The 26209-nt window shown below is 38.4% G+C and overlaps 1 protein-coding gene across 2 annotated transcripts in view; it reads right to left on the bottom strand.

Moving 5' to 3' along the window:
- The window catches only part of LOC106080428 (uncharacterized), a 305401-nt gene that overhangs the window by 226198 nt on the left and 52994 nt on the right, over nt 1–26209 (bottom strand). Inside the window, exon 2 of one of the 2 annotated variants that reach the window (XM_059362377.1) lies at nt 19175–19203. The exons of the other annotated variant lie outside the window; for it this stretch is intronic. The gene's annotated coding sequence lies outside the window, so the exon portion shown is untranslated. The remainder of the gene's footprint in view (nt 1–19174; nt 19204–26209) is intronic. 2 annotated transcript variants of the gene reach the window in all.

The following is a 26209-nucleotide window of genomic DNA, read 5'->3' as shown; positions in this document are numbered from 1 at the left end:
CAACAACTCAATATTTCCAAATTCATCTAAATCGGATGATAAATAAGCTTTCAAGGGATTCAGACCCTTTCAGCATTTCAGCGAAATCGGGTAATAAATGCAGTTTTTATGGTTTCCAGACCCTTTATCGGCAGATTAGTCTATATAGCAACTATATCTAAATATAGTCCGATCTGAACCATATTTGAGTCATATGTCAAGGGGCTTAAAACAACTCATTAATTCAAATTTCAGCGAAATCGGATAATAAATGCAGCTTTCATGGGTTTCACACCCTTAACAGGCAGATTTATCTCTATGGCAGCTATATCCAAATATGGTACGACTTGGCCCGTCCAAGAGCTTAATCTGTGTGTGTCAAAAAGATGTGTCTGTGCCAATTTTCAGTTAAATATTTAAAATTTTGAAGGATGTAGAGTGATTACAACAGACGGACAGACAGGGAATAACAGCAAAATGTGGTTTTCCCTTTATTTTGCCCCAATCTCTTTGTAAGAGTGCATTCCAGAAAATACTACTCCACTCCAGCAATGGCAAAAAATAATTAATTAGCCCTTTTCATTTTTATTTTGCTTTAACTTGCTTTCGAGTAGCACAAACAGAATTTATATTATGTTAAATTAAAGGGGAATTTCAAAACATTTCACATTCCCATCAAAAAAATAAAATTAAGCGAAAAGGGAGAAAAAGTAAGAATTTTCGTCACCATTTCGCATTTCTATTTTCGTAATAATGTTTGCAAATTTGCCTTTGCGTGACTTGAAATTGTCGAAAGACGTGCCGAATGGTTTATGCAAGTTGTTGAAGTGAAGATACATACATATATACAATACATGGACAGTTACAAATGTAATTGTGTGAGTAGTAAAATCTACCAAAATAGTACACCAAAAAGATTAACGGCGGCAATGATGATAATCCTCCTGTTAGACATGATGAGACGATGAGTGGACATGTTCTTGCGAATAAAAGCGGAGATGAATTTATTGTGAATATTTAGTTTTTCAGGAAATGATTTCAAAAATTTCTTAACTTTAGTTTAGCATGAAATGGTTGAGGCTTGCTTAAGCTTTGATTTGTTATGAAGTTTGCATTAATTACTAATGATTAATATTCAGACCTATTTCAAAAGTGCGCTGGCCTTTTATGGTGACTATGATACCGAACGAACCTAGCTGAACGCATAATGACTTACCAGCCAACCTAAAATAGACAAAGCGTGAGTTGCCATTTTTATTAGATTGCATACCATCATTAAACGTAATGTTGAGTCACTTCAATAGTCCTATCGTAATCTTTTCATCAAGATTAAAAATAACGTTTCACTCATTTTAAAGTATACGGATCGATTCAGAATAAGTTTCTGATTCAATTAGGCCAAGTTTGATTTTTTGTACATTCATTCTTGTGGGGGCTAAAACTGTATAACCAATTAAACGATTAACTTGGTTTTTATACCCACCACCATAGGAAGGGAGCATATAAACGATATTCCGATTTGACGTCTTGAGCCTCTGGAAACCACAAATGCTTTTCGAATCAGCGCCCCCTAGAAGCCTACATATTTGCCGGTAGCCAAGTTGGCAGTGTGCTCGGATTACTTGGGCTGTCGTCGTGGATTCGATTTCCACTATAGGTCTGTTGCTACTTTAGTATCACAATGGACTTATAATTATACAAGTGAGTCTATCAGCCCTATTGTGAATAACAATTCCCTGGGAATAGAGACCCTTTTCCCTATTCTGAATAACAATACATTGGGAGTTTTTCCCAAACTCCCTTTTCCCTTATTCTAAACAAACTTCTAAAAAGGGAAATATCTACCAGGAAATATCGCAGCTGTTCTAAATCGAAATAAAAGGGAGAATGAGACGATTAAAATCGGGAAAAATTCCCCAAAAGGAGTTAGGTTAAACAAGTAAGAAGGCGTTAAGTTCGGCCGGGCCGAACTTTGGATACCCACCACCTCGGGTATATGCCCCAATGCAGCTCTATAGGTATCACCCGATTTAGACCAAATGCTTATAAGTACAAGTCATTGTTCAACCGAGAGATCGGTCTATATGGCAGCTATATCCAAATCTGAACCGATCAGGGCCAAATAGAAGAAAGATGTCGAAGGGCCTAAGGCAAATCACTGTCCCAAATTTCAGCAAAATCGGATAATAAATGTGGCTTTTATGGGCCTAAGACCATAAATAGGAGGATCGGTCTATATGGCAGCTATATCCAAATTTGGACCGATTTGGGCCAAGTTGACGAAGGATGTCGAAGGGCTCAACGCAACTCACTGTCCCAAATTTCAGCAAAATCGGATAATAAATGTGGCTTTTATGGGCCTAAGACCATAAATCGGAGGATCGGTCTATATGGCAGCTATATCCAAATTTGGACCAATCTAAGCCAAATTGACAAAGAATGTTGAAGGGCCTAATACAACTCACTGTGTCAAATCTTATCCAAATCGGATATAAAATATGGCTTTTATGGGCCTAAGACCCTAAATCTGAGGATCGGTCTATATGGCAGCTATATCCAAATTTGAACCGATCTGAGCCAAATTGAGGAAGGATGTCGAAGAGCCAAACGCAACTCACTGTCCCAAATTTCAGCAAAATCGGATAATAAATGAGGCTTTTGTGGGCCTAAGGCCCTAAATCGGCGGATCGGTCTATATGGGGGCTATATCAAGATATAGTGCGATATAGCCCATCTTCGAATTTAACTTGCTTATGGACAAAAAAAGAATCTGTGCAAAATTTCAGCTCAATATCTCAATTTTTAAAGACTGTAGCTTGATTTCAGCAGACAGACGGACGGACATGTCTAGATCGTCTTAGATTTTTACGCTGATCAAGAATATATATACTTTATGGGGTCGGAAATGGATATTTCGTTGTGTTGCAAATGGAATGACAAAATGAATGTACCGCCATTCTTCGGTGGTGGGTATAAAAAGTGAAAGCGTGCTAAGTTCGGCCGGGCCGAATCCTATATACCCTCCACCATGGATCGCATTTCTCAAGTTCTTTTTCCGTCATCTTTACTTTGGCAAAAAAAGGATAAAAGAAAAGATTTGCTCTGCTATTAGAGCGATTTCAAGTTATTGTCCGATTTCGACTATAATTAAATTACATGTTGGAGACCTGCGTAAAATTTCAGTCAAATCGAAGAAGAATTGCTCCCTTTGGAGGCTCAAGAAGTAAACTAGAAAGATCGGTTTATGTGGGAGCTGTATCAGGCTATAGACCGACTTATACCATAATAAACACGCATATTGATGGTCATGAGAGGATCCGTTGACAAAATTTCAAACACATTGGATAATAATTGTGACCTCTAGAGGCTCAAGAAGTCAAGATCCCAGATCGGTTTATATGGCAGCTATATCAGGTTATAGACTTATTTGTTACAGTTGTTGGAAATCATGACAAAACACGCCATGCACAATTTCAGCCAAATCGGATAAGAATTGCGCGCAGCTAAATCAGGTTATGAACCAATTTAATCTATACTTAGTGCAGTTGTTGGAAGTCATAGAGAAACACGTCGTGCAAAATTTCTGCCAAATCGGATAGGAATTGCGCCCTCTAGAAGCTCAAGAAGTAAAGACCCCAGATCGGATTATATGACAGCTATATCAGGTTATGGACCGATTTGAATCGTACATGGCACAGTTGTTGGAAATCATAACAAAACACGTCATGCAAAATTTCAGGCAAACTGTGTGAAAATTCAGAGAAATCGGATTATAAATGCGTGTTTTACGGGGCAAGACTTTTAATCGAGACATTGTTCTATATGGCAGCTATATCCAAATCTGGACCGATTTAAGCCAAGTAACAGAAAAATGTCGAAGAGCCTAACATAAATAACTGTCCCAATTTTTGGCGAAATCGAACAGTAAGTACGACTTTTATGGCCCCAAAGCCTTCAATGGAGAGATAGGTCTATATGGCAGCTATATCCAAATCTTTAACGATATGAGCCAAATTGAAGAAGAATGTCGAAGGGCCTAACCAAACACTCTGTCTCAAATTTCAGCGAAATCGGACAATAAATGCGTCTTTTATGGGCCTTAAACTATAAATCGAGAAATCGGTCTATATAGCATCTATATTCAAATCTGGACCGATCTGTGCCATATTACAGCAGTATGTCAAAGGGTCTATCACAACTCACTGTCTCAATTTTTGGCAAAATCGGTCAATAAATGTGGCTTTTTTGGACCTAAAACCATAAATCGGCGGATCGGTCTATATGGCAGCTATATGCAAATCTTTACCAATCTGGGCCAAATTAAAGAGGGATTACGGAAGACCTAACACAACTAATTGTCCCAAATTTTCGCAAAATCGGACAATAATAGCGCCTTTTGTGGGCGTAACCATTTTAATCGGGAGATCGGTCAATGGGGGGGGGCTATATCCAAATCTATACCAATCTGCGACAAATTGGCGAAGGATGTCGGAGGGCCTATCATAACTCACTGTCCCAAATTTCAGCAAAATCGGATAATAAATGTGGCTTTTAATGGCCTAAGACCCTAAATCGGCGGATCGGTCTATATGGGGGTTATATCAAGATATAGTCCGATATAGCCCATCTTCGAACTGTACCTGCTTATGGACTAAAAAAAGAATCTGTGCGTGATTTCAACAGACAGACGGACGGACATGGCTAGATCGTCTTAGATTTTTACGCTGATCTAGAATATATGTACTTTATTGGGTCGGAAATGGATATTTTGATGTATTGCAAACGGAACGACATAATTAATATACCCCCATCATTCGGTGGTGGGAATAATAAACCGATCTGAACCATAAATGACGCGGAAGTCGAAGAGCATAACATAAGTCACGATGAGAAATTTCAGTGAAATCGGATTATAAATGCGCCTTTTATGGGGCCAAGACTTTAAATCTAGACCGATTTGAACCAAGTTACAGAAAAATGCCAAAGAGCCTGACATAACTCACTGACCCAAATTTCGGCGAAATCGGACATGGCCCCAAAGCCTTAAATGGAGAGATCGGTCTATATGGCATCTATATTCAAATCTGGACCGATCTGGGCAAAATTAAAGAAGGATATCGAAGGTTCTAACACAACTTTAATAACGTTTATTCCGATGGTGTTTTCAGAATTGGGCTGTATAAAAAACTGCCCCTCTTACCTATCTTAATCTAACTTTTTCGAATTGCTAAGTTTGATCTAAATGTAAGTTTTGGAGATTGGGGCGAACTCAGACACTTCGCTACAGAATTGGTTCCCAGTTTTGTATTTCACTCCCAAATACATTTCTCTTTGATCTCAAATATCTTCATGGCTGGTAAATATTTTCTGTAAGGGGACTGTTTTGCAGATGGGGCGGTCCCCAAAAACTTGGTAACAAAAATGGTTATGACATTAGTTTTCTGCTTAGTACAGGGCGACCTCCCAAGCACTCCATCCCAAATTTGTTTGTCAAATTCGTATTTCGTGTTACGATTAAAAAATAAATACGCTTAAATCGTTTCGCCCATCTCAAAAATCGGGAGTTTTCGAAAATCATAGAGTATGGACAAATCTTATTTTTTTCCAACCCTCCAAGAATTTCAAATTTCACCAGCGCCAATATTCAATTTAACCCAATTAACGATGCGATCTGTTTATTATACCCAAAATATATGGATAGACGAGGATATAGCCTAGGCTATAGAAATTCTTACGTCTGTTTAATTTATTTTTTGATTTCAGTTTTTCAAGGTTGCAGCACATTATTAATCCAACAAAGCTAGCTGCTACCTTTCGAAGTGCAGTGACAACTCCAGTAATTTCTTAATTTTAAGTGAAATAAAATTGTACAACACATTTAGGGTACTTTTGAGTGCACAATGAAGCCTTTATTATGAAGCTTTGTACGCGTTATAACCACCTTGGTGCACACACGATTTTCTATTGCACAGCAAGACAAGACAAATGTTTGCTCTTTTCCATCTGGTCTAACAGGACAAACGAATCGATATTGAAGATAAAAGGTTGTTGTGTGACGATTGACTTGCCAGCAGGCAACAACATTGACAATGAGACAACAACAGCAACAGTCACTAGCCAAACGGTGCACACGAATGGATGGCTGGACAACCAACAGTCGATAGGCGTGTCTATGTATGCTGAGCTCATATGGATGAGTGAATAGATTGGCAGTCACACAGGGGGGGTGGGGGAAGGGAGGTCTATCTAAGCATGTTAAACCATTCGTACATGCACATCTCATCAACATCATTATCGGCACCAGCAATACAGTCACTGTGAGCTTCAACTTATCGCACATCAGCATGGCACAGCAGTGTAGTATGTGCTCGTAGTGATAGTTCTTGTGTTGTACCACTAGGACAGGGTGTGCGTGCATGCTTTGAGGATGTTTCTTGCATTTTCAATATAAGCTAGCATGTGTGAATTTGTGATAGTAAACTCAAAAGTTATCCAATGTTTCTTTGCATGTGTTTGGTGTTGCATTTGAGTTTTTTGCTCTGTGTTTCTTTCATCTCCACTATGCCTTCTTTATGTTCTTTATTTGCTTTGTGCCATTCGCAGTTGTAGCATACTGAAGTGTTGGCTTTGTATGATTGCATTTACGTTATTCCTATTTTCTCTCCATTTTCGCAGCAACTGCTTTAGTTGTGTATACGCGCGCGCGTATGTGTGTGTGTGTGTGCGTTAAGCTTTTAACGCAAAAAGGGAATTTTGTAGCATTTTGTATCAAACCATTACTCCTTGTCATACATAATGAAAACGGATGGTTGCTGTTTCTTCTTTTACATTTTCTATTCCTTTATCTGATGCTGCCATAACTGCTGCCACTTTTTGTCTCTCCTTTCATATGAGCTTCACTCTGCAAGTGAAGTTTAAATCCAATGCAACTTGGCGATACTTTTTTATCGGTCGTTGGAAGATTGGTTTCGAAATTATGTCGATGAGATTTTTGCCAAAGCGACAAAGTATCAATTTTTATTAGGGCTAATTTAGTAGCAACATTTCGTAGCAAAGTAAGGAGTGATAAGTGCAACAATGTTATCTAGTCGATGTACATACAACACAAATCGTTAGCCAAAATTTTGTCAACTTTGAAAAATTAGGATTTTACAGAAGGGGGTTTTAATCGTAGTGATAAAAACTCGGCATTGACAAGAGAAGGAAAAGTCCGAAAATAAAAATATCATTTTAGCCGAAAATAGCTTTATCCAGTGGATGAATTGTTACACCTTAATAACTGTAAATATCCATACAAGGCCTGCTTTGTCGAAATTAGCTCGTTGATTGTGTGGCAGAATAACTCCAAATGGGGTACAGTTCTAATAATATCTAGGTTTCTATATCTCATAACTAGCTGACCCGGGCCCGCTCCGCTGCGCCTTCTTTTACTTTATATGGAACAAAAGATTCCTTGGAATATTTATTTCCGGCAATTAAAGAGCTTTTTAGTGAAATACCATGCAACGAAAATAGTAAATCGCTTGACTAACAGTTTAACAATATAAGTGCCTTTATCTGAATCCCATATGATCATTATTGGTCTACGAATTTAAATTTGAATGTAAGGTGTACTCCATTCTTAAAATACTTTATTTCAGGCCGACTTTCTCATGATATCTGATTTAGTTGTATTTTCGGGGGTGAGGTGGTCCCCAGGCACTTGGCCCTGAAAAAATATCAGCATGTTCTTCTTGTACTAAGGGCATTTATTTGAGCCCCATATTGCGATGGTCAGTTAAAAAATTGCTGTTTGTGTGGTATTTTGAGAAAGGGGTAGACCCTCAGAAAATTGGTCCCGAAAGTGGGTATCAATTCTTGCTCTACCCCCAATACCTTTCATTTAAGCTCCACATTGACATGGTTGGTAAATATGCCCGATTTAGGCGTATTTTGGGGATTGGGGTGGTCCCCCAAACACTAAGCCCGGAAAATATATCAACTACGTGCTCTATTCTCATATATTTATATATCAATTATTTAACCCCATATTGCCATTGGCCTCAAAAATGGATATCAAATTCGTTTTCTAATCTCATTTAAATTTCTTAATACAAAAGTCAGCAAATATGTCCGGTTTGGGGTATTGGCCCTAAAAACTATAAATATTTAATTCCACTCTCTTAAAGATCCAAATTGACTTGGTGAACAAAAATACGTCCTATTTGGGGTTTGTTATGGTGGTGGGACGTCCCTTAGACACTTGGTCCCAAATGTTGATATCAGATATGTGGGCTACTCCCACACACCTTTAATTTGAGCCCCATATATCCATAGTCAGCAAACCGGTTTGGGGGGTGTTTTGGGGGATGGGGGATTGAATTGTCCTTGAAAATATATATCGGATTTGTGTTCTACTCTAAAAGTCCTCTTATTTGAGCCTCATTTTGCAAAAGTCAGCAAAATCTTCCTATATGGGGGTGTTGTGGGGTGGGGTGGCCCCATAGACACTTTTCCCGAATATTGATATCAGATTCGTGCTGTGCTCAGTAAATAAGTCCTGTATGGTGGTGTTTTGGGGTGGAACCCCAGAAACGTGGTCCCACATTTGGATATCCGATTCGTATTCTACTCTACTTGGATATCCGATTCGTATTCTACTTTGAGTCCCTTATTGCCATGGTTGGTAAATATGTTCGATTTAGGGGTGTTTTGGGGGTAGGGGTGGTCTCACTAATACTTGGGTCGACAATTGGCCCCATATTGTCGTGATTGGTCTAAGTATATGTTTGGTAGGTTTTAGGGTGGGGCGGCCCCCCTAGGTACCCAATCCGGTACAATATGATAGCACACAAAATTTCGCTTAAATCGCATCACCCCTCTCCGAGATCTGGCGTTTCTGAAAATTAGGGTATGGGGGAGGGTCCGCCACGCTTCAAATATCAAAAGATTTAGTACCCTATTTTCACGATCTAGACATGTCCGTCTGTCTGTTGAAATCACGCTATATCGGACTATATCTTGATATAGCCCCCATATAGACCGATCCGCCGATTTAGGGTCTGAGGCCTATAAAAGCCACATTTATTATCTGATTTTGCTGAAATTTGGGACAGTGAGTTGCGTTAGGCCCTTCGACATTATTCATCAATTTGGCCCAGATCGGTCCAGATTTGGTTATAGCTGCTATATAGACCGATATTCCGATTTAGGATCTTAGGCCCATAAAAGACACATTTATTGTCCGATCTTGCTAAAATTTTAAACAGTTGTCTTAGAACCTTCGACATTTCTCTTTAATTTGACCCCGATCGGTTCAGATTTGGATATAGCTGCCATATAGACCGATCTCTCGATTTAAGGTTTTAGGCCCATGAAGGGCGCATTTATTTTCTGATGTCGCCGAAATTTGTGACAGTGAGTTAAGTTATGCCCCCTGACATTCTTCTGAAATATGGTACAGATAGGTCCAGATTTGGATATAGCTGCCATATAGACCGATCTCTCGGTTTTAGGTTTTGGGGCTGTGTTAGCAATTTTCACGTGATTTTGATGGAAGGTGGTTTACATATATACGCGAGGTGGTGGGCAAAGATCGGCCCTGCCGAACTTAACGCCTTTTTTACTTGTTATATATAAAGATACTACATAGTGCTCTCCAAGAACTTGATGAGGAAATCTATACCAAATTTCGTTGGGTTAAAAATTTTAGATACTCCGTTTTTGCAAGAAATGGAATTTCCGCATTGATAACTATGGAAATTGATCATTTGGTGCTTAAAGTTAAGCTTTGTCAATCTTAGCTTCATCGTTCTAACTTAACTGCTATCAACGACGACTAAATTATAAAAACCTTTGAATTGAATTAACATGAAATTCAAAAATTTATTTTAGAATATTCAACTAAATTTGGCATTCTACCCCTCAACAAAAAAAATTCTTTTCATTGCTTAAAAATATAAGAATTTAAAGGCAATAAATTCCACTTGCGACATCCATTGCATACAAATTGTTTTCACTCTAGATTTAGCATATTTTCCCGATCCTAGTTTCATTTCCATTCTCTTACCCCCCTCAGCGTTTCCATCCAATCAAAATTTTTGCAACATTTCCCAAAAGGTGTGATGATTATAAGAAAAACTAACGAAGCTTGCATCAATCCAGCGAGATATCTTTGTACGTCCTTCATGAATCAATGAGACAGGATGGCAATCCTAGACAAAAAAAAAGTTGGAATGAAAAATTCTTAGTTTACTTCTTCCGATAACAATACCATGGAGTGGGGCCATAATATAACGAACTCACTGCAATTGTTGGAAACGACAACAGCAACGACAGTATAATCACAACTTTATGGTATCATGAATATAAAATAGTTTACGGGCGGAGACTGGGGTGGGGAGACTACGAATTTATTCTGTGGCAGGATGTAAAGCATGCCATTGCATGCTGACAAAGAGGATATCAAAAGAACCAAAATTTGGATTTCAGCAAAATTTCTCCTAACAATGCCCCTATAACGACCAAAATCTAAAATGTCATGTCTTGCAGATACCTGGGACGGTTGAGGACAGAGTGCATGTGTGTGTGTGTGTGTGTGTTCTTATGAGAATAAAGAAATACGTATTCCATTTCAATCACAACAAGGTCAACATTCGTTGGGAAAATTACGGACAGATTTTATGATAACTGCACATAAAATACTCCCCAATTTGGCACCATGGGTTTGCTGTATCTGCCTGACCTTTAGCATGAAATTAACAAAATTTTGCCATTTAACACGTAAAAGATCAACAAAATATTTTCTGTTACTTATTTGCCAAGAAATATCCCTGAAGGTACAAACAACCAGGCAAGGGCAGAGTAAAATTGTCGATATCTAAATATCCAAGAAATTCCATTTGATTTGAAGTTTACTGGGGGGTGGAAAGTTATTCCTTAGAAACTTAAGTGTAGTCCAACAGCAAAGAATAGAAATCATTATAGACAATTTAGTAACTGCTTGGAATTTATTAACAGCACGATACAATCGTATTTTTAAGTTTACTTTCTCAACTTTTCGGTAGTTTTTGTTTATAACTCGACTCTGGGACTTGGAAGATATTTTAGCTTATTTTTGTAAGTCACGTTTCGCCCCAAAAGTTTGGTCCTTATTTTTTTAACAAATAAGTATTTGCTCTTTTTCTATTTGCTATATAGGAAGGAAGCAATTGCAACATTGTTAAGGACTTCTATTGTTAAAAAGCTATGAATGGACATATGAAAGTATATCTATGATTGCTGAGGTGCATGTATATGGATATGTCTGTTTGTGTGTTTGTTAGAGAAAGTTGTTAACGTGACCAAATGAACCACACCATATTTTTTAAGGGTAAGGTAACATACAGAACCCAGGGGACATATGAAGAAAATAGTTTGCTACTCTAAGGATTTATGACATCCTTTTTAAATATAGAATGACTTTTACAAGCCATGGCTACTTGCAAATGGGCCATATCGGTTCAGATTTGAATATAGCTACCGATTCGTATTTTGTCTTTACTTGGGTAAAGTTCTTAAACTGTCAAAATTGGAATATATTTGGATTTAGTTCCAATATAGAACGATTTTCAGGTTGAGGACATCAAGACCATAAGAATCAGATATATTAAGTGACTTCGCATATGATTAATACTCGGCAATTTATGCCATATAGAACGATCTTCCTACAGGGACCTGGTTTCATGAAACGGGCATTTATAATACGCCAAAATTTTTAACTTGAATTAAACCTCTCCATACCAGTCTCGGGGATTGGTGCGACAATTCAAGTTAAATTTTGTCGGTACTTTTTTAGCAGCTTAAAAACACAAAACTTGGTATACAAATTTGGGATGGTGTACCTAGTGAGTCCACCCCGCCCCCAAAATATGCCGAATGGATATGTAGACCAATCACAACAACTTGGATCTCAAATGAAAGGTTTTTGAGAGTAAAAACAAACAAAAAGGCATTAAGTTCGGCCGGGCCGAACTTTGGATACCCACCACCTCAGGTATATATATAAACCACCATTCATCAAAATCCGGTAAAAATTGCATACCTTATGTCCCATATCAGTTATATCTAAGTATGATCCGATTTGGGTCCGCCCGAATCTGAAATCAATGAATGGGAAAAGTGTCTATGGGGCCACCCCACCCCCATAACACAACCCAAATAGGAAGTATTTGCTGACCATGGCAATATGAGGCTCAAATAAGAGGTGTTTTAAAGTAGAACACGAATCTGATATATTGTATATTTTCAAATCCATGTCACTGAGTTGGGGCCCCATCCCCCATAACACCCCCAAATTGGTCACTTTTGCCGACTATGGAAAAATGGAGCTCAAATGAAGGTTATTTGGAAGTAGACCATGAATCTGACATCAACATTCGGGACCAACTGTCTAGGGGACGTCCCACCACCATATCAAACCCCCAAGTACCAAGAGAATTTGGGTCTTCAGGACAGTGGAGCTCGATATTCATAGTTTTTAGGGCCCATACTGGCTTCTTCAATAAGGGGTTGTTTGAGGTCAATGGCAACATGAGGTTCAAATATATGTGAATAGAGAACGTTGCTGATATTTTTTCCGGGCTTAATGTTTGGGGGACCACCTCACTCCTCAAAACACCCCTAAATCGGGCATATTTACCGAAGATGTCAATTTGGGCTTAAATGAAAGGAATTGGGGGGTAGAACAACAATTGATACCTACTTTCGAGACCAATTTTCTGGGGGTCTACCACTTCTCAAAATTCCCCACAAACAGCAATTTTTTACTGACCCTCGCAATATGGAGCTCAAATAAAGGTATTTGGGAGTAGAATACGAATTTGATATCCAAATGTTGGACCATGTTTTTAGGGCATCACCCTTTCCCCAAAACACCCCCCAAAGGATAAACATTTTTCGACCATGCCAATATGTGGCTCAAATGAAAGGTATTTGATAACCATGTTTGGGCCCTGTCCAGCTAGTCAATTATAAAGTCAACAAACGAAAAATAATTTGATTTTAACAAAATGGACCATCTATAAATACCTGTCACTAACTCTGTATGTTTCCAACGGAGTTATGAGACTAGTATACCCTCACAAATGTTAAACAAATTTATTTAACTACACCGATCTAGCACGTGGAAGATAAAAAATTGTATCCATTTATTTTGTTAGAAGTAAACTGAAGATAAAAGATTTATATTTCAATTAATGTGGCCTCTACTATTCCCGAGACCATACCAGCATAAAATTTTGAAATTAATATTTAATGGAATACCAAAAGCAATCACTCTAAGCCCTCCTGAGTGCTACGAATTTCTCAGCTGTCTTTTGCGAAGAAGAACAAAAGCGCACTCAATTTCTTTTTATTTATTTATTTAATTTTTTTTTTCTTTTGGCAAATAATGTCATTATCAATGTCACTTTTGCAATCATTGGAAAAAGCCAAAAGCATTGTCGGTGTTTCTATTTTTTATGCGGATAAGCAATTTTTCAATATATTTTTCACAGTGAGCATGGAGTAAACGAAACTGAATTCACTACAGCTGCTCTGTGAGAGATGTAAGTTTATGCAGCAGTTGAGTGCTATTGTGAATAACACCATGTTCGGAGTCCCTAACAGCTGACACCAGTAATAATTCAATTGTTTGTATTCACCAGTGAATGCATATTCATATACACATGTATACCCGGGATATATTGATACTAAATGTAAATGCTGAAGGGACCTACATAAATACATTTATGTTATATGTTTTATCCCTGCAGGCCTTAGGACCAGTCCCAAACTGGCGATTTCACCGGTTTTCAGTAACCAGTGACCGGTTTCCTAAATATCCATATGACTGGTGATTTTTATATGGGCATGTCATACCTGGGGACCAATTATTTTGAACCGCTCATTGCATCGGTCTAAAACACTGGTTTGAAAAATCTTTAATTTCACCGGTATGAAAAAATCGGTCATTTCCCCGGCTTAAAAATAGGTGGACCAATTATTTTGAACCGGTCATTACATCAGTCTAAAACACTGGTTTGAAAAATCGTTAATTTCATCGTTATGAAAAAATCGGTCATTTCCCCGGCTTAAAAAATCCCACCACTCAAACGGCTTGAAAAAACCCGTCATGTCCTCGGTTACCACAAACACCTCACTTCATCTGTTCGGAAATATTTTATACCCATCACCGTAGGATAGCGGGTACATTCATTTAGTCATTCTTGATCAGCTTGAAAATCTAAGGCGATCCAGACATGTCCGTCTGTCTGTTGAAATCACGATACAGTCTTTAAAAATAGAGATATTGAGCTGAAACTTTGCACAGATTCTTTTTTTATCCATATACTATATATATATATCTTGATATAGCCCCCATATAGTCCAAAGGGCCGATTTATGGTCTTAGGGTCATAAAAGCCTCATTTATTTCCGATTTTGCAGAAATTTGGGACAAAGAGTTGTGTTATCCCCTTCGATATCTCTCTTCAATTTGGCTCTGATCGGTCCCGATTTGGATATAGCTGCCATATAGGCCGATCCTCCGATTTAGGGTCTTGGGCCAATAAAAGCTACATTTATTATCCGATTTTGCTGAAATTTAGGACAGAGATTTGTCTTAGGCTCCTCGACATCCTTCTTCAATTTGTCTCAAATCGGTTCAGATTTGATTATAGCTGCCATATAGACCGATCTCTCGATTTTAGGTTTTGGGCCCATAAAAGGCGCATTTGTTGACCGATGTCGTCGAAATTTAAGACAGCGAGTTAAGTTAAGGGCCTCGACATACTTCTGCAATATCGCTCAGATCGGTTCAGATTTGGATATAGCTGCCATATAGACCGATATCTCGATTTTTGGTTTTGGGGCCATAAAAGGCGCATTTATTGTCCGATGTCGCTGAAATTTGAGGCAGGAAGTTGTGTTCGGCTCTTCGACGTCGTTCTTCAATTTGGCCCAGACCGGTCCAGATTTAGATATAGCTGTCATATAAACCGGTATCTCGATTTTTGGTATTGGACCCATAAAATGCGCACTTATTCTCCAATTTCGCCGAAATTTGGGACAGTTCTTTGTGTTAGGCTCTTCGACAATTTTCTGAAACTTGGGCCAAATCGGTACAGATTTGGATATAGCTGCCATATAGACCGATATCTCGGTTTGAAGTCTTGGCCTCATAAAAGGCGCATTTATAATCCGATTTCACTGAAATTTGACACAGTGAACAGCGTCAAGGGCGGATGTGTTGACCCATGCACTATGGTGGCCTCCAATTTGTGTTAACAGTGGTGAATTTACCCCAAACATCCTGCAGGGATGTCGTTATGTGTCCCTAACATACGCTTACTCATACATACGTACATGCATTACATTAGCCTTGTGGCTTTGCCCTTTAATAGGGAAGTGTACGCGTATGTGTGTGTGTGTGTGTGTGTGCTTTGCGTGTGTTTCTCGTCTATAAGCACTATTAAATAAGATTGATGACATACGCACGACATCAAACATCCTGTGGGGTATTAAAATAAAACCAAAGCTTTTCTCAGCTCTCTTCTCCCGTTCTTCCGACTTGTATTCGGCAATTTTGCTATTTCCTCTGAAGCGCTAAACGGAGATGCTGAACGAAAGCTCTTGTTGGGGAAAATGTCGCCAGACTCTAAGGTTACTCTGGAGCCAAAAAGTCTTCGGGGGTTTTGGATTTATATTCCTTCACTTTTTGTTGATTCTCTTTGGCCATTGTCCTTATCGCACCAGCTTCTGCTTCTGCACCAGCCACTTGTCTTGTTGTAACCTTTGTCGTTGTTGTTGTTGCTTGTATAAATAAATGATAACTACTTAAAGATTTATCGATTCCCATGATAAAAGTTAATTTTTCTATATTCACAAAGGTTGCTTCGATTGGCCTACTATGCCAATCGCTTGTGGAGACCACCGAGAGGGATGAATGACACACACATTTAACCTTTGTTAACACCTGTTATGTGTTGTAACAACAGCTGTGTAATTGGTGGAACAAAAAGGATACAAAAAGGTTGTGACCTGATGAGTTGTCGATTTCTAGTGTCATCAAAACACAAAACGCCTTCGAGGATAAACAACGGTTGGCTTGTAGACACATCAACATTTATGTTGATATTTTAATAATTTTTCGAATGTGGTTGGGTGTCCACAACAAGGCAGAAAGAATTTTCCAAACACCAACAATGGGAGAAAAATGATACCTTCTGAATACATTTGAGGCCACCGTAGCGCAGATGTTAGCATGTCCGCCTATTGCGCTGAACGCCCTTGTCCGATTCCTGGCGAAAAAATTTTTCAGAGGTTTTCCCCTCCTAATGCTGTAGGAGTTAATGCCAAAGAGTTGTCGCACTGCGTCATGCCGTTCGGACTCAGCTATAAATTGGAGGTCCCTTATCATTGAGCTTTAAAAACTTGAGTCGGACAGCATTAATCGATATGTGAGAAGTTTGCCCCTGTTTATTAATGGAATGTTCATTAGCAAATTTGAAATACATTTGTTAGCATACAACATGCAGTCTCACATTTTGTGGGATTAGAAAGACATTTCCTAAGTGAAATATGTTTTTACCGTCGATGATTCATATGGGTCTCTGAATAGATATCTTATTTTATATATAACAAGTAAGCCCGTGTTAAGTTCGGCCGGGTCGAATCTTATATACCCTCCACTATGGTCGCATCTGTCGAGTTCTTTACGCAGTATCTGTTTTTAGGCAAACAAAGAATAATTAATAAGGACGGAGGAGGAGCTACATCAAGTTATAGTCCGATTCGAGGCTCAAGAAGGAAAATCGGGAGATCGGTTTATATGGGAGCTGTATTAAGCTATGGATCGATTTTAACTATGTTGCAGATGTATGCTGAAGGCTATAGGACGAACCGTTGTACAAAATTTGTGCCCAATCGGATGAGAATTGCGCTCTCTAGAGGCTCAAGAAGTCAAGATCCCAGATCGGTTTATATGGCAGCTATAAAACACTATGTGCAAAATTTCAGTCAAATCGGATAAGATTTAAGCGAAATTTTGTGTGCTCTCAAATAGTAACCTACAAACAATAATTTGGTATTCAAATTTCGGATGGGGTACCTAGGGGGCGCCCACCCCAAAACCTACCAAATATATATAGACCAATCACGACAATATGGGACTCAAATGAAAGGTATTTAAGATTAGAAATGTATCTGATATCCAATTGGTCAGAGTATTTCGGGGACCATCCCAACCCCCAAAACACCCCTAAATCGCACATATTTACCGACCATGGCAATATGGGACTCAAATGAAAGATATTTGCGAGTAAAATACGAATCTGATATCCAAATTTGGGACAGAGTTTCGTGGGGTCCTCCCCTTCCCCAAAACACCCCCATACGGGACTTATTTACTGACCACGGCAATATGGGGCTAAAATAAAGAGTGTGGGACCAAGCGTTTGGGGGACCGCCCATCCCCTGGAACATACCCCAAAGAAGACAAATATACGACCATTGCAATATGGGACTCAAATGAATGGTCTTTAGAAGTAAAGCACTAATCTGATATCACTGTTCCGGAAAAGTTCCACCCTCATAACACCACCCAAATAGGAAGTATTTGCTGATATTGCAATATGAGGCTCAAATAAAAGGTATTTTGGAGTAGAACACGAATCTGATATATATTTTCAAAGCAAAGTTTTAATTTACATCCAAACCAGAAGAAATATACAATGGCACAGAAAAGTCTACGTATTTTTACAAAACGAGGTTTTTTGAATTCTTCACCTTGGTTAACAGTATTATAATTGGTAAAAATTTATCGGCTATAACCATGTCCTAAAAACGTATATTCATCAATGGGTCTATCTTTCTACATTCTGGTTGTTGTTGCAAACACATGCACATACATATGATAAATACTTTGTACGCCAATAACGGTTTAGGGTACAAAATGTATTCGATTTCCTTCTTTTTATACCCACCACCGAAAGATTGGGGTATATTCATTTTGACATACCCTTTGCAACACATCGAAATATCCATTTCCGACCCTATACAGAACATATATTCTTGATCAGGGTAAAAATCTAAGACGATCCAGCCATGTCCGTCCGTCTGTCTGTTAAAATCACGCTACAGTCTTTAAAAATAGAGATATTGAGTTGAAACTTTGTACAGACTCTTTTTTTGTCCATAAGCAGGTTAAGTTAGAAGATGGGCTAAATCGGACTATATCTAGATATAGCCCCTATTTAGACCGATCCGCCGATTGAGGGTTTTAGGTCTATTAAAGGTCTATTTAGGTCTATCTATTGAGACAGTGAGTTGTGTCAGTCCCTTCAACATCCTTCGTCAATTTGGCCCAGATCGGTCCAGATTTGAATATAGCTGCCATATAGACCGATCTGCCGATTTAGAGTCTTAGGCCCATAAAAGCCACACTTATTATCCGATTTTGCTGAGATTAAGGACAGTGAGTTGTGTTAGGCGCTTATCGGTCCAGATTTGGATATAGCTGCCATATAGACTGATCTCCCGATTTAAGGTTTGAGTCCAAAAAAGGCGCATTTATTGTCCGATGTCGCCAAAATTTGAGACAGTGAGTTGTGCTAGACTCTTCGACATCATTCGTTAATTTGGCCCGATCGGTTCAGATTTGGATATAGCTCCCATATAGACCGATCTCTCGATTTAAGGTTTTGGGGCCATAAAAGGCACATTTATTGTCCAATTTCGCCGAAATGTGAGTTGTGTTAGGCTCTTCATCATTTATCTGCAATTTGGTCCAAATGGGTCCAGGTTTGAATATAACTGCCATGTAGACCGATATATCGACTTAAAGTCTTGGCCCAATAAAAGGCATTTATTATCCGATTTAATTGAAATTTGACACTATGACTAATATTAGGCTTTTCGACAACCGTGTCATATATGGTTCAGATCGGTTTATTTTTAAACATAGCTACTAAAAAGTTCAAAATTTTGTTTTACACAATTGAACAATGATTTGTACTTATTAGTAATTGGTCCAAATCGGAACATTTTTCGATATAGCTGCTATGGGGCATAAGGTATGCATTTTTCATCGGATTTTGATGAAAGGTGGTTTACATACACAGCCGAGGTGGTGGGTATCCATAGTTCGGCCCGGCCGAACTTAACGCCTTTTTACTTGTTTGATTTCATCCATACTTACGTCATAGTTGGAGCTTTCACCATTCGTACCTATAAAAAAAAAATTGGAATGAATGAGTGGTTAAGGAAGAAGTTTTTTAAAAAAGGTAAGAGGCTAAAATAATGATTTATAAAACAAGTAAAAACGCGCTAAGTTCGGCCGGGCCAAACTATGGGTACCCACCACCTCGGGTATACATGAAAGGTGGTTTTCATCAAAATTCGGTTAAAATTTCAGACCTAATGTTCTATAGCAGCTAAATCGAAATATGTTCCGATGTGGACCAAATATTTATAAGTACAGTAGATATATCTAAAAATAAACCGATCTGAACCATAAACGACACGGATATCTAAAAGCCTAACATAAGCAACTGTGTCAAGTTTCAGTGAAATCCGATTACAAATGCTCCTTTTATGGGTTCAAGACTTTTGATCAAGATATCGGTATACGTGGCAGCTATATCTAAATCTGGACCGATTTGGGCCAAATTGAAGTTGGACTGTCTCAAATTTCAGCGATATCGGACAATAAATGCGACTTTTATTACCCCTAAACCTAAAACCGAGATATCGGTCTATATGGCAGCTATATCTAAATCTGGACCGATTTGTGCGTTATTGCAGAAGTATGTCAAGAGGCATAACTTATTTCACTGTCCCAAACTTCGGCGACATCGGACAATAAATGTGTCTTTTAGGGGCCCAAACCCTTAATCGAGAAATCGGTCTATATGGCAGCTATATCCAAACCTGAACTGATCAGGGCCAAACTGAAGAAAGATATCGAAGGGCCCAACACAACTCACTGTCCCAAATTTTAGCAAAATCGGATAATAAATGAGGCTTTTATCGGCCTAAGACCCTAAATCGAAGGATCGGTCTATATGGCAGCTATATCCAAACCTCGACCGATCTGGGCCATATTGACGAAGGATCTCGAAGAGCCTAATACAACTCTCTTTCGCAAATTTCGGCAAAATAGGATATTAAGTGTGGCTTTAATTGGCCTAAGACTCTAAATCGAGAAATCGGTCTATATGGCAGCTATATTCAAACCTGAACTGATCTAGGCCAAATAGACGAAGAATGTCGAAGGGCCTAGCACAACTCACTGTCCCACATTTCATCAAAATCGGATAATAAATGTTTATTTTATGGGCCTAAGACCCTAAATCGGAGGTTCGGTCTATGTGGCAGCTATATCCAAATCTTGACCGATCTGAGACAAATTGGCGAAGGATTTTGAGGGACCTAACACAACTCACTGTCCCAAATTTCAGCAGAATCAGATAATAAATGTGGCCCTTAGACCGTAAATCTGCGGATCTGTCTATATAGGGGCTATGTCAAGATATAGTCCGATATAGCCCATATTCGAACGAAACCTGCTTATGGACAAAAAAAAAAGAATCTGTGCAAAATTTCAGCTCAATATCTCTATTTTAAGAGACTGTAGCGTGATTTCAACAGACTGACGGACGGACATGTCTAGATTGTGTTAGATTTTTACGCTGATCAAGGATATGTATTCTTTATAGGGTCGGAAATGTATATTTCGATGTGTTGCAAACGGAATGACAAAAAAAATGAATATACCTCCATCCTTCGGTGGTGGGTATAAAAAGGCAATCCCTAACGCAGCGTTAACTGATTCATTAGTGAATTTATGGTATACTGTTGCGTATAAGTGATGTATTGCTTACCAAGTGTGTATTAAGTTCTACATACGCTCCCATTGCCGGAATCATACGGTTGCCGGTTTTCACTGATTAAAAATTCGGTAAATATTTTGTTTCTCTATAAATATTTGTCTTTGTAAATATTTTTTGAATTCTGTTTTTTTTTCACAATTATCGTATCAATTATCGTATTTCATGTGTTGGATAAACTTTTCCAAAGAGCTAGCTACAAATATTTGGGCATTTTTATGGGTTTTGTTTTAATGCTACTCTATTGCTCTCATAAATAAAATTCGATTGTTGTTCCTTGTTCTTTGCTAAGAAAGAAAAATAATTAAAATAATTACATTTATTCTCTAGTTTTGGGTGAATTCATTTTTAGCATTTCTTTGCGTTGGGCAACATAATGTATATGGTTAAATAAACCCTGGAATGACAGTAATCCTCAATGGATGTTTTGAACTACGATTTCCGCTCATATAAAGTTTTCTCATTTTCTCATGTAAAACTGTAAGGCATGACATTTTATTGTTCGGGATTTGTGATACTCATGCCGAAAGCACTTTCGACACAACATGAAAAACAAAACCTCAAACAACAAAGACGAGGAAATGATAAATAAGCTTGTGGCGATGTTTCGGATGGTTTTTGGAAAATACTTTCCCTAATGCTTGTTCCTTTAATCCCTGAACATTATCAATGACAGCATTCAACGCTAACTGAAACTCCAATGATTTCTAAGCTCATAACAACATGCGAATTCTCAGGCACTTATGGGACCTTCTCAATTGGTCGTCTGATGGTGGGGGAGGGCGATAAGTGGGAAGCTTGTGTGTGTGTGTATTCAAGTGTTTTCACATCAAGGAGGATGTGGACAAAATGTGACATAGCGTATTTCACATGATTCATGGCCAATTGTAGCTGGCCAAGCGTAATTTGACACTGATGTTGCTAAGCACTTTGTGTGTAATGAAATAAATAAAGAAATTGCTTCAAGCCTCAAGAACTGACCATGGCCATGGCCACATCCCTAGTAGGAAGAGGACTGACACAAACACACACACACACACATAACATGTTTCTGTATTATGATCGGCTATAACAGTACCTTGGAAAACATGTTTTTATCCTTAAACACTTTTCGGTTGTTTGCTAGAAAACTATTAAAGAAAAATCTCTCTACAGAAGCCACTCAGCCACGCTTATTGGCTATTTATGGCTCACAGATTGAACACAAAAGAGTTCTTTAGAATGCCCAGAAGTTTTGGAGAAATACATCTCCATTGTGGGTGTTGGTGGTCAAAGGCTAATTTCATGTACCACATTTCAACTTAATTAAACAAAATTATTGGCCTGCAGGGGCTTAAGAAATCTAAAATCAAATCTGGAGATCGGTTATTATGGGAGCTATATCTTAATATGAACCGATATGGCTCATTTGCAATCCCCAATCACTTACTTCGATGCAAAGTATCTGTGCAAAATTTCAAGCGCCTTGCTTTACGTGTTCGACATCTATCGCGATTTCGACAGACGGACGGACGGCCATGGCTAGTTCGAATCGGTATGCCGAGCGAATAAAGATATATCCTTATGGGGTCGCAGATCAATATTTCGAGGTATAACAAATGGAATAACTAGATTAGCATACCCCCATCCTATGGTGGTGGGTATAAAAAGGTGATTTGCAAAATTTGAAGACGATTAAATGAAATTGCGACATCGAGAAATCCGCCGTAGAGTCTTGACTTGGCACCTAATAACTTCTTTCTATTCCCGCAAAAAACGAAATGAGAGTTCAACGTAGAAAGTAGAAAACTAATTTAATATCCAATTTTGGAGCCAAGTGTTTTGCGGTACACCCTAATCCACCCCCTTAACTGAACTTCATTTCCGTTGGAATTAAAGAACGCATTTGATATCTATTTTCAGTGCATAATGCCGGTGGTCGCCCCATCCCCTAAAACACCCTTCAAACGGTTCGTATTTACCGGCCATGGCACTATGGGGCTCAAATTTAAGGGATTTGGAAGTGCAGCACGAATTTTATATGCATATTTGAGTCGAAATGTATAAGGTGCCATCCCTCCACTAATGAGAACATTACCCTAAGGAAGAACTTTACCGCCAGGAACCGAGAAGCGGCAAATTCTCACAGATCAATGAGTGCTTTTCGATTCAAGTCTAAACTCAATGATAAGAGACCTTTTTTTATAGCCGGGTCCGAACGGCGTCCCACAGTAAGGCACTTTTTTGGGTAAAATTTTTTTAAATGACCATGAATGGCATTATACCTTGCAAATGTCGCCAACATTAAGTGGGCATAAACACCATTTTGTCCGACGTTCTCGCCACGATTCGAACGCGTTCAGCGTTAAAGGCTACAATGGCACGAATTCGATATCCGCATTCAAGGCGAAGTTTCCCCACCCTAAACAGATATTAGAGAGTTGAAGAAGGCGCAGAGGAGCGGACCCGGTTCGGCTACTTGTTTTATATATACAAATAATACACCGTTTAACAGAAACTGTGATTATGCGTTATCTTCTTAAATTTGCACTAATTATTATACGAAATTTTTTTTTTTTTTCGAAAACATTTGTTGTTGTCTGGACATAATATTTTACTTGGTCATTGGCAATATCAACACATGTTAACACCATAGACACTAAGTGCTTTGTTTGCCACCACACCATCATCGACAATATCTGGATAAAGGCAATCCTAAAACAAAGACAAATTCTTGTCCACCTCATGGTAGTATAAACGCCAGCCCCAATAGCATTCCATTACCCCCTTGTAGGGAGAGCAGCAAAAAGTGTTAGAAATCATAAATAAATTTGCGATTGTTTGAAAATGGCTTGCAGCTACTCATACATCATGCTGGGCAAATATTTATTCAATGATTTTAGAATTTATCTATGACACATCGCAGTATGTGTGGCAGTAAAATGAATTAAACTTGAACAAATAAAAATAAATAAATTCAATTAAAAGGCAAGATAATCTGTGGATGTGACATGAGCGCTACTAAATCCACTTTTAATTAATAAAGCATTTGTGTGCGTTTTTTCCCTAAACAACAACATCATAGTACAGCAAATAATTTAATTCTTTGTTTTTTGTCGTTGTGTTGTACCCTCCACCATAGGATGGGGAGAATACTAATTTCGTCATACCCGTTGGTAACACCTCGAAATATGCATCAAAGACCCCATAAAGTATATGTATTCTTGATTGTCATGAAATTTTAAGTCGAACTAGCCATGTCCGTCCGTCCGTCTGTCTGTCTGGTCTACAACATTCAATTTTCTTATGGTCCGAACCGGACTATATAAAACTTGATATATCTCCAATAGCGTATCAATTCTTTTCCATTATTCTTTGTTTGCCTAAAAAGAGATACCGCTCAAAGAACTCGACAAATGCGATCCATGGTGGAGGGTATATAAGATTCGGCCCAGCCGAGCTTAGCACGTTCTTGCTTGTTTTTCCATCAAACGACCCATAGGGCAAATGCATGAAATACAAGTGGTGCATGACATCCCTTGTTATAAGAGAAAAAAGGCATTTAATTTGATACGATTTTATTAAAATAATTTTGCAAATTTGTTTTCTTTTTTTTTTTGCAAAATAAAATGAGATATATTTACTTTAAATGAGTTTAACATTATTTATACACATGTTATTATTGTTGTTGTTCTTTTTTTGTTGTATGCTGTGTTTACGTCGTGCATCATGTGTGTAATTTTGTTTGTTTAATATGGGATATGTATAAAGCTAGCATAAAACGTGAACTTCAGTTTATACTTCTTTATTTTAGGGTACAATTTGGGCCTCTAACACTCTAGGTCCATAAATAGTAAAAAAAAACTCACACAAATCGATCGGAAATTTGTTATTTTAAGTAGACTTATACCCTTGTTGTGTTGTACACTGAGGCGGCAGTCTCAGTGGGTTAGGTTAGGTTGCAAAGAGGTTGCGGATATTAATGTGCCCCATGCTACCATGGACATACACCTAAACCAGTAATCGGCTTGTTGTGTGCTTTAAATAGTAACTTGTTATATACCGAATTTGACCGTACTTGGCGCAGTTGTTGAGAGTCATAACAGAACATCTCATGCAAAATTTCAGCCAAATCGGATGAGAATTGCGCCCTCTAGAGGCTCAAGAAGTCAAGATCCAAGATCGGTTTATATGACAGCTATACCAGATTATTAACTGATTTAAATCATACTTAACATAGTTGTTGCAAATGATACCAAAACACTATGTGCAATTTCAGTCAAATCGGACAAGAATTGCGCCCTCTAGAGGGGCAATTCATTTTTTTAAATTTTTATTGGCTTATTTTTTTTCTTCTTTTATTTTTGGTTTTTATTATTGTTTTTTAATGTTGTTTCTTAATTGTATTGGATTGTATTGTACTTGCCGTACGGATTGTAGTATTTTGTAACACTTAAAACATGATTTTCATCCATCTTGATTGAAACTTTGTATTCTTTTATCACTTCTTCAAAATAGTAATAAGTCAAATAAGTAAAAGCGAACTTAACATACTTGGCACAGTTATTTATGGCCACATCCATACACTTCACGCTCTATTTCAGCCAAACCGCATAATAATTGCACCATCTAGCGGTTCAAGAAGTGGAGATCCAAGATCGGTTTATATGGGAAGGTTGGCGCATTTATTGCGGATAATAAATGTGCTTTTTATGGGCCCAAAACCTTAAATCGAGAGATCGGTCTATATGGCAGCTATATCCAAATCTAGACCGATCTGGGCCAAATTGAAGATGGATGTCGAGGGGCTTAACAAAACTCACTGTATCAAATTTCAGCAAAATCAGATAACAAATGTGGCTTTTATGGGCCCAAGACCCTAAATCGGAGAATCCGTCTATATGGCAGCTATATCTAAATCTGGACCTACCTTGGCCAAATTAACGAAGGATGTCGAAGGGCCTAACACAACTCACTGTTCCAAGATATAGTCCGATATAGCCCATCTTCGTACTTAGCCTGCTTATAGACAAAAAAAGAGTCTGTGAAAAGTTTCAGTTCAATATCTCTATTTTTGAAGACTGTAGCGTGAGGCCACCGTAGCGCAGAGGTTAGCATGTCCGAATTTGACGCTGAACGCCTGGATTCGAATCCTGGCGAGATCATCAGAAAAAATTTTCAACGGTGGTTTTCCCTCCTAATGCTGGCGACATTTGTGAGGTACTATGCCATGTAAAACTTCTCTCCAAAGAGGTGTCGCACTGCAGCTCGCCGTTCGGACTCGGCTTTAAAAAGGAGGTCCTTTATCATTGAGCTTAAACTTGAATCGGACTGCACTCATTGATATGTGAGAAATTTGCCCCTGT

The sequence above is a fragment of the Stomoxys calcitrans genome, chromosome 2 (genome assembly GCF_963082655.1).
Source record: "Stomoxys calcitrans chromosome 2, idStoCalc2.1, whole genome shotgun sequence".
Classification (NCBI taxonomy): Eukaryota; Metazoa; Arthropoda; class Insecta; order Diptera; family Muscidae; genus Stomoxys; species Stomoxys calcitrans.
Note: the sequence above shows the minus strand (reverse complement) of the source record. Positions and strands in the feature narration are given on the sequence as shown.